We start from the raw sequence: 7469 nt of genomic DNA on the forward strand, positions 1-7469 counted from the left end.
TTGAGCACGTTTTGTGTTCCTTCCCTTAATCTCTTTTTATTCTCCTTCTGGGACTCTTTTAATACATCTATTTGTCCACTTGATGGTGTCCCATAGGTTCATAAGCATATTCACTCTTTTTAATTCTTTTTACATTTTTTCTCTGATTGAAGGAATTTCTGTCTTTGAATTTGCTGATACTTTCCTCCACTTGATTTAATCTGCTATCGAACACTTCTATCGAATTTTTAGTTTAATTATTGTGTTCTTTAGGTCTGTAATTCCTTTTTGGTGTTTATAAATATTTTCTATCTCTTCATCGAAATTCTCATTTTCTTCATGCATTATTCTCCTGACCATGGTCATTATCTTTATAAGCATCATTTTAAACTCTATCAGGTAAATCACTTATATCAATTTTATTAAAGTCTGTTTCTGGAGTTTTATCTAATTCTTTTATTTGGATCATAATCTTTTGTTTCTTCATTTTCCTTGAGTGTGCATTGCTTTTTCACATTAGATAAAACAGCCACCTTTCCCAGTCTTGAAAAGTAGCCTCATTTCAGAGATAAACATCATCAATCAGCCTTGCCTGAGTTCTTGATTGTCTCTCAGAACTTTGTGATTATACAAGTCACTTTCTTTGTTCTGGGTGCCTCCCAGTAGTTGAGGGTGTGCAGAGACCCATCAGTGTATCAAAGGGGAGGATTGCAGTTAGCACCCAGATGCAGATTGGTTGAAACGTGGACACTCAGCAACAGGGAAAGTGAGTCAGTAGTTTAGGCCCCTTCTAGAGATAAACTGGAGTTGAAAATTTTTGTATTTCCTCTGTGCTTTTGTAGCCACGAGAGAGGGTTGCGCTTGCACCTATTAAGAATTGCTAATTTTCTGGCTACATTTCTGTGGGATTCATGAAATCATACCCATTGGCTGTTGGAGAGATGATTCAGGGGTTCATCCCTAGGGCATTAGCCACAAAGGTTAGGAGAGCAGACATGCATTTAAGCTCCTTCTGGAACCATACTAGCAAGGTGGACTGAGCTAGAGCGAGTTAGAGTGGGCTAGAGCAGAGGAAGTGTCCACAGGCTTCTCTGGTTTCTGGAGAACATCTCATTCAGCCCCTAGATCCATGCTCAATTACAAGCCTGACCCCGCGGCAATGGTTTTTAAAATATGCAAATAGACCGCATCATAGGAAGGCTAAGAAATAGGTGTTTCTGTTTGCTCCCTCTGCTCTGAGCTTTGCAGGATAGCTGCTTAAGAATCATTTGTTTGTTTTTCAGGGACAGTTCTGTGGGATTGGTGAATACAAGCATTGATAACTATCAAAACCAGGTGATTTAGGAATCCATTTTTCAAGCATCAGAAACTAAAATCAGGACATTAGACATGTGACAACTATTTCCAAAATGATACTGGTGATTTGGAGTGGGTTAGAAGGATAAGGTGGAGAAGGCCACCTTTAGTTCATTAATTACACTTAAAATAGCTCCTTTGAAATCTTCATTTTCTCAATACAATACTAAGGGTACTTAAGATAATTGCTATTGACTGCTTTCACCCGAGTATGAGTCACCATTTTTGCTTCTTTTCATCTTTTGTAAATTTTTATTGAACACAGACATTTTGAATAAAGTAGCATCTCTGGATTCTTATTTTTCCCTCCCAAGAGTCGTTATTGCAATTAATTTTTGTTGGGGTGATATTGGTTAATAAATTATATAAATTTTAAGTGCACAATGCTATAATATATCATTTGTATATCGATTTGTGTGCTCACCATGCAAAGTCAAGTCTTTTTCTGTCATCGAATATTTGATCTCCTTTACCCTATTCACCCCCATTGCTTTTCCTTTTTGGTACTCGCAATACTGTTGTCTGTGCCTATAAGTTTTGTTAATTTGAATTATTTTCCTTAGCATGATACTCTCAAGATCTATCCATATTGTTGCAGATCCCAATATTTAATCCTCGTATGACTGAGTGGTATTCTTTTGTGTATATGTACCACACCTTCTTTATGCAGTCAGCCATTGAAGGACACAGTCTGCCTTCATGTCTTGACTATCATGAATAATGCTGCAATGAACTTGAGGGTACATATATCTTTATAAATAAATGTTTTCATATTTTAGGGGTAGATACCCAGAAAAAGATTCGGTTGTTCTATCATACAGTAGCTCAATTCTTAATTTTTTGAGGCACCTCCATACTGTTTTCTATACTGGCTTTACCACTTTACATTCCTCCAGGAGGTTATGAAGGTTTCTTTTTGTCCATATCCTCTCCAACACTTGTTGTTTCTTGTTTAATTGATAATAGCCATTCTAACAGGTGTGAAGTGGTATGTCATTGTGGTTTTAATTTGCACTTCCCTAGTAGGTAGTGAAGTTGAGCATCTTCTCATTTATCTGTTGGCAAATTGTACATTTTTCTTAGGAAAAGTGTCTGTTCAGGTGTCTCCCTATTTTTTAATAGGCATTCTTTATGTATTTTGGATGTTAGCCCTTTATCAGAAGTGTTGTTTTCAAATATGTTTGCCCACTTGGTTGATTGCCTTTTTGTTTTGTGATGGTTTCTTTAACTGTGCAGAAGCTTTTCAGTTTGATGCATTCCAATTCATTTATTTTTGCCTTTATTCCTCTTGTCTTTGGGGTCAAGTTCATAAAATCTTCTTTGAGGTCAAGGTCCGTAAATTTAATACCTATGTTTTCTTCAGCGTATTTTATTTGTTCAGGTCTTTATTTCAGTATTTAGTCTATTTGAATTTTCTTTTGTGTGTGTGTATGGTATCAATTAGCATTCTAGTTTCATTCTTTTACAAGTGGCCTTCTGATTTTTCTACACCATTTATTGAAGAGGCTTTCTTTTTTCCATTGAATTTATCTGACTCCTTTGAAACTTATTTACCCAGCTACATCTGGGTTTATTGTTGGGCTCTCAATTCTGTTCCATTTGTCTGTGTGTCTGGTTTTCTGCCCATACCAAACTGTTTGATCATTGTAACTTTGTAGTAAAATTTGAAGTCAGAGAGTGTGATGCCTCTAGCTTTGTTATATTTTCCTCAAGATTGCTTTGATTATTCAGAGTCTTTTGTAGTTCCACACCAATGTGATTAGTATTCTCTTTAATTGAAATACAACTTTATTCTGATTCTAAATGGAAAGGAATGCAAAGGACAGTAACAAATGAGATTTCACCAGTGAGTATTGGGATGTGAATGTAGCAGTCTTGTATTTGAAACTCAATAAGGAAACAGCTGCTTTCCAAAGCAGCTAAATATGCAGGTCCAAAAAATGAAGGTATATTTAACTGCCACATTCACTCCGAAGCTCAGTCATCTCCTTTAGCATCCCAAAGATTAGATAAATGTTCTGCTTAGGTATAGAACAAAGTGGCAAACACTATGCACCGCTGACATCACAGGACAGTTGCCTATAAAACCTGACTTCTGACACTCAGCTCCTGCTTCACTTTCTCAGATGCTGACATCCTCATCTAGCAGAGCAGTTGTCTGAGCAAGCTCTAGATCATGCTCAAGTGTGCTGCCAAAGCTGGGTCCATGACAGCCTCTGGTGGAGAAAGAGCAGGCATGGCAACAAACTCCAAGTTAGGTTCTCCGATTAGTTTTCTAGCGTGCCAGAGGAAGGGCTTTTCAAAGTTGTAGTTACTTTTGGCAGAAATGTCATAGTACCGAAGATTCTTCTTTCATTTGAAGACAAGTGATTCTGCATTAGCTTTCTTGTCCTCACTATCCACTTTGTTGCCACATAACATGATGAGGCTGTTTTCTCATACTCATACCAAATCTCTATGCCAGTTAGGCGCGTTCTTGTAAGTAACTCTTGATGTTACATCAACTATTTTAATGTCACACTGGACTTCGATGTAATAGCTATCTCTCAGTCCACCAAATCTCCTGCCCAGCCATGTCCCATGCATTGAAAGTAATAGGTCCTCTGTTGGTGTGGAACACCAGGGGGGACCACAACACCCCAGGTAGCTACATACTTCTTAAATTCACCAGTCAGAAGACATTTCACAAATATAGGTTTTCTAGTCCCACTATCAGTAAACAATAAAAGTTTGACCTGAACTCGGGTTTCTCCTTGGGCAGCCATCGTGTCGTTACTTCCAGAAGCATCTCTGGGTCCATCTGATTGAGAGCTCCAAATGTGAAGAATATTTGTTCTATTTTTTTTGAAAAATGCCTTTGAGATTTTAAAAGGGGATTGCATTAAATCTCTATATTTCTTTGGGTAAATGGTCATTTTAACTATGTTAATTTTTCCAATTCATGAATATGAAATATCTTTTCATTTCTTTGTGTCTTCTTCAATCTCTTTCAACAACGTTTTGTAGTTAAGTACATAGGTCCTTCAGTTCCTGTGCTAAGTTTATTCTTAGGTATTTTATTCATTTGTTGCAATTGCAAATGGAATGGTTTGCTTCATTTCTTTTTCTGATATTTTGTTTTTAGTATATAGGAACATGACAACCAGGGTGGACCACAACACCCCAGGTAGCTTCATACTTCGTAAATTCACCAGTCAGCAGACATTTCACAAATATAGTTTTTCTAGCCCCACCATCAGTAAACAATACAAGTTTGAACTGAACTTGGGGTTCTCCTTGGGCAGCCATCATGTCGTTACTTCCAGAAGCATCTCTGGGTCCATCTGATTGAGAGCTCCAAATATGATGAATCTTTTTTCTCTTTTTGGAAAATGCCTTTGAGATTTTCAAGGGGATTGCATTAAATCTATATATTGCTTTTAGTAAATGGTCCTTTTAACTATGTTAATTCTTCCAATTCATGAATATGAAATATCTTTTCAGTTCTTTGTTTCCTCTTCAATCTCTTTCAACAATGTTTTGTAGTTTAAGTATATAGGTCCTTGAGTTCTTGTTAAGTTTATTCTTAGGTATTTTATTCATTTGTTGCAATTGGAAATGGAATGAATTGCTTCCTTTCTTTTTCTGCTATTTCATTTCTAGTATATAGGAACATGACAGATTTTGGTACATTGTTTTTTGTCTCCTGCAACATCACTGCATTTTATTGTTTCTAATAGTCTTTTGGTGTAATTTTTAGGGTTTGCTATATAGAGAATCATGTCAGCTGACAAAAAGTGACAATTTGAGTTCTTCTTTCTCAATTTGGATTTTTTTTATTTCTTTCTCTTGAACATTTTGTTCTTCTTCAGGTACTCCTATGACATGGATATTGTTACCTTTAATAGTATACCATAGGCTCCTTAAATTATTATTATAGTCTTGACTTCTTTTATCTTGCCATTCTGATTGAGTGGCCTTGACTTTCCCATCCTCTATGTAGGTCATTTGATCCTCTTCTTTATTCACTTTGTTTATTCCATTTAATATCCTTCTCATCTTAGATAATGTGTTCATTTCTGAGTAGTTCTCTTTTATAATTTCCATTTCCATTCTTATGATTTTTATCTTTTTGTTGAAGTTCTCACTGAATTCATCTACACCTCCCACAAGTTAATTGAGCATCTTCATAACCGGTGTTTTGAACTCTGCATCTGTTAGATTGCTTGACTTCATTAATTCTAGGTCTCTGTTCTGTTCTCTCATATGGTTCCTGCTTCTTTGTCTTCCCATTTTGGCTCCCTTTCTGGTTCTGTTTCTATGTACTTAGCAAAGCTCATAAGTCTCCCTGTCTTACTAGTGTGGATTTGTGTAGAAGATGTCCAGTGGCACAGTCCAGAGTGGAGTTCAGTTGCAGGCCAAATTTAGCCCAATCCTGTACCCCTCCCCACAGGGCGACCTGTTAAGCATCAGTAAGCAATCCACAGGTGCTGTGCTTGAAGTTGCCTCAAAAGGCCACACCAAAAAACCAAAGCCAGCTGCCACCAAGGTGAGTCTAGCTACTGCTCAGCAAAGGGCACTTGAGTAAGTGAGGATATACCTGGATTTGGCTTGGGTGGGGCCACGAATTGGGAGAGGTAGAGTTTCAAGGAATCTTCTGGGCAGAGCAATCTCTGTTATCCAGTTCCGTGACATCTCCCACTATGATTGCACACAGTCTGCTCACTGTAATGGGGAAGGGCTCAGCAGAGGAATATGTATCCCACTGGCACTTCTATACAGAGTGAATCTCACTTACTCCCTCAGTCTGACAACTCAGTGTCCTCCTATAAATCCCTGGTGCTCTCTGCACAGCTGAACGGGCACTGGTGCTCAGAGCGAGTCAGTCTGTCACTGAGAAGTCTTCTCACAGACACGGCCCCTTTAAGCAGTGTCTGTGGCTGCCACTGCCATAGCCTCTGTCCCACTTAGCCACTCAGGACTGGGCAGGCTGGTGTCCTCGCCCCATCCTACCTTCTACCGTTGCAAGGTGATTTCTTAGATTCTCCCTAAGTTTTTTCGTGTTCCCTGGTCTTATGTGGCTGTTGCGATCCTTGTCCCCAGGCCTACTGCCTCTTTGTAAGGCTTAGGGCAACCCTGAGGGCTACTTATCTAAAATTGGTGCTCTTGTCGAACAGAGCCTTCGTCATGTATACCATTTTTTTTCCCTCCTCAATTTTTCTTGTTTTTGGAGGCAGGTCCGCGATGCTATAAACTTCTCGGTTATCACTTCTTTGGCTGCATCCTCAATTTTTGATATGTTGTATTATTTTCATTTGTCTCTGTTTGTATCGTTCGAGGTCTTATATTTATTATTTGGCCCTCAGATGGACACACATCATCATCTAGAACCGAGGAGCGTTGATTTTATTAACTAGCTCTGTTTCCAGGTACGCAGTTCATATATTCTATAATTATGTTTAACACTGCCTTCTTTTACAATCTTGAGGTAGAAGTAAATAACTGGTATTAATATCATCCTACTTGAAAATTGAAGTATATGAATTTTGTTTTCTCTGACAGTGGTCTTAGTTTTAGCCAACCAAGACTGTCAGAGACCTGACCAGAGCTCACAGAGACCTAAGGATGAAACAATGGCAGCTGGTATAGTCGTTCTTCATAAATTCGAGTCATCTCATAGAATCACAAAATTGAAGACCATCCAAGAGTATAAGGAATTCCTGAAAGGAGAGTGACCTGAGCAGGGAAATTTGGCAGTAATGCACTGATAGTGCTATTGTCCTTTAATGGCATCCTTCTCTGAGTGACAGGTGTCTTATCCACAAATGACTTACAAGTACAATCATTTTATGAAAGCAGAAAGAGGGTTGAATATGTTCTAATTTGTCATTTAAGGTTGATAATTCCTCAACTAATTTTTCTTCTTAGAGGATCAATCCATTAATGTCAACAGGATATTGAATTACCCTACTATCATTGTACTCTCGTCAGTCTCTCCCTTTAGTTCTCGTTGTAATTGCTTTATGTCTTTCGGTGTTCCCAGGTTGGGTATATATACATTAATTAGTGTTATGTCTTCTTGATGTATTGTCCCCATTATCACTGAAGTATCCATCTTTGTCTCTTGTTACCTTTTTATCTTAAAATTGATTTTG

General features: G+C 37.9%; 1 pseudogene; it reads right to left on the bottom strand.

Moving 5' to 3' along the window:
• Nucleotides 1–3457: 3457 nt before the first annotated feature.
• On the bottom strand, nt 3458–4623 carry LOC102893595 (annotated as a pseudogene).
• Between the last annotated feature and the right edge of the window lie 2846 nt (nt 4624–7469).

The sequence above is a fragment of the Pteropus alecto genome, unplaced genomic scaffold, assembly GCF_000325575.1.
Source record: "Pteropus alecto unplaced genomic scaffold, ASM32557v1 scaffold277, whole genome shotgun sequence".
NCBI lineage: Eukaryota > Metazoa > Chordata > Mammalia > Chiroptera > Pteropodidae > Pteropus > Pteropus alecto.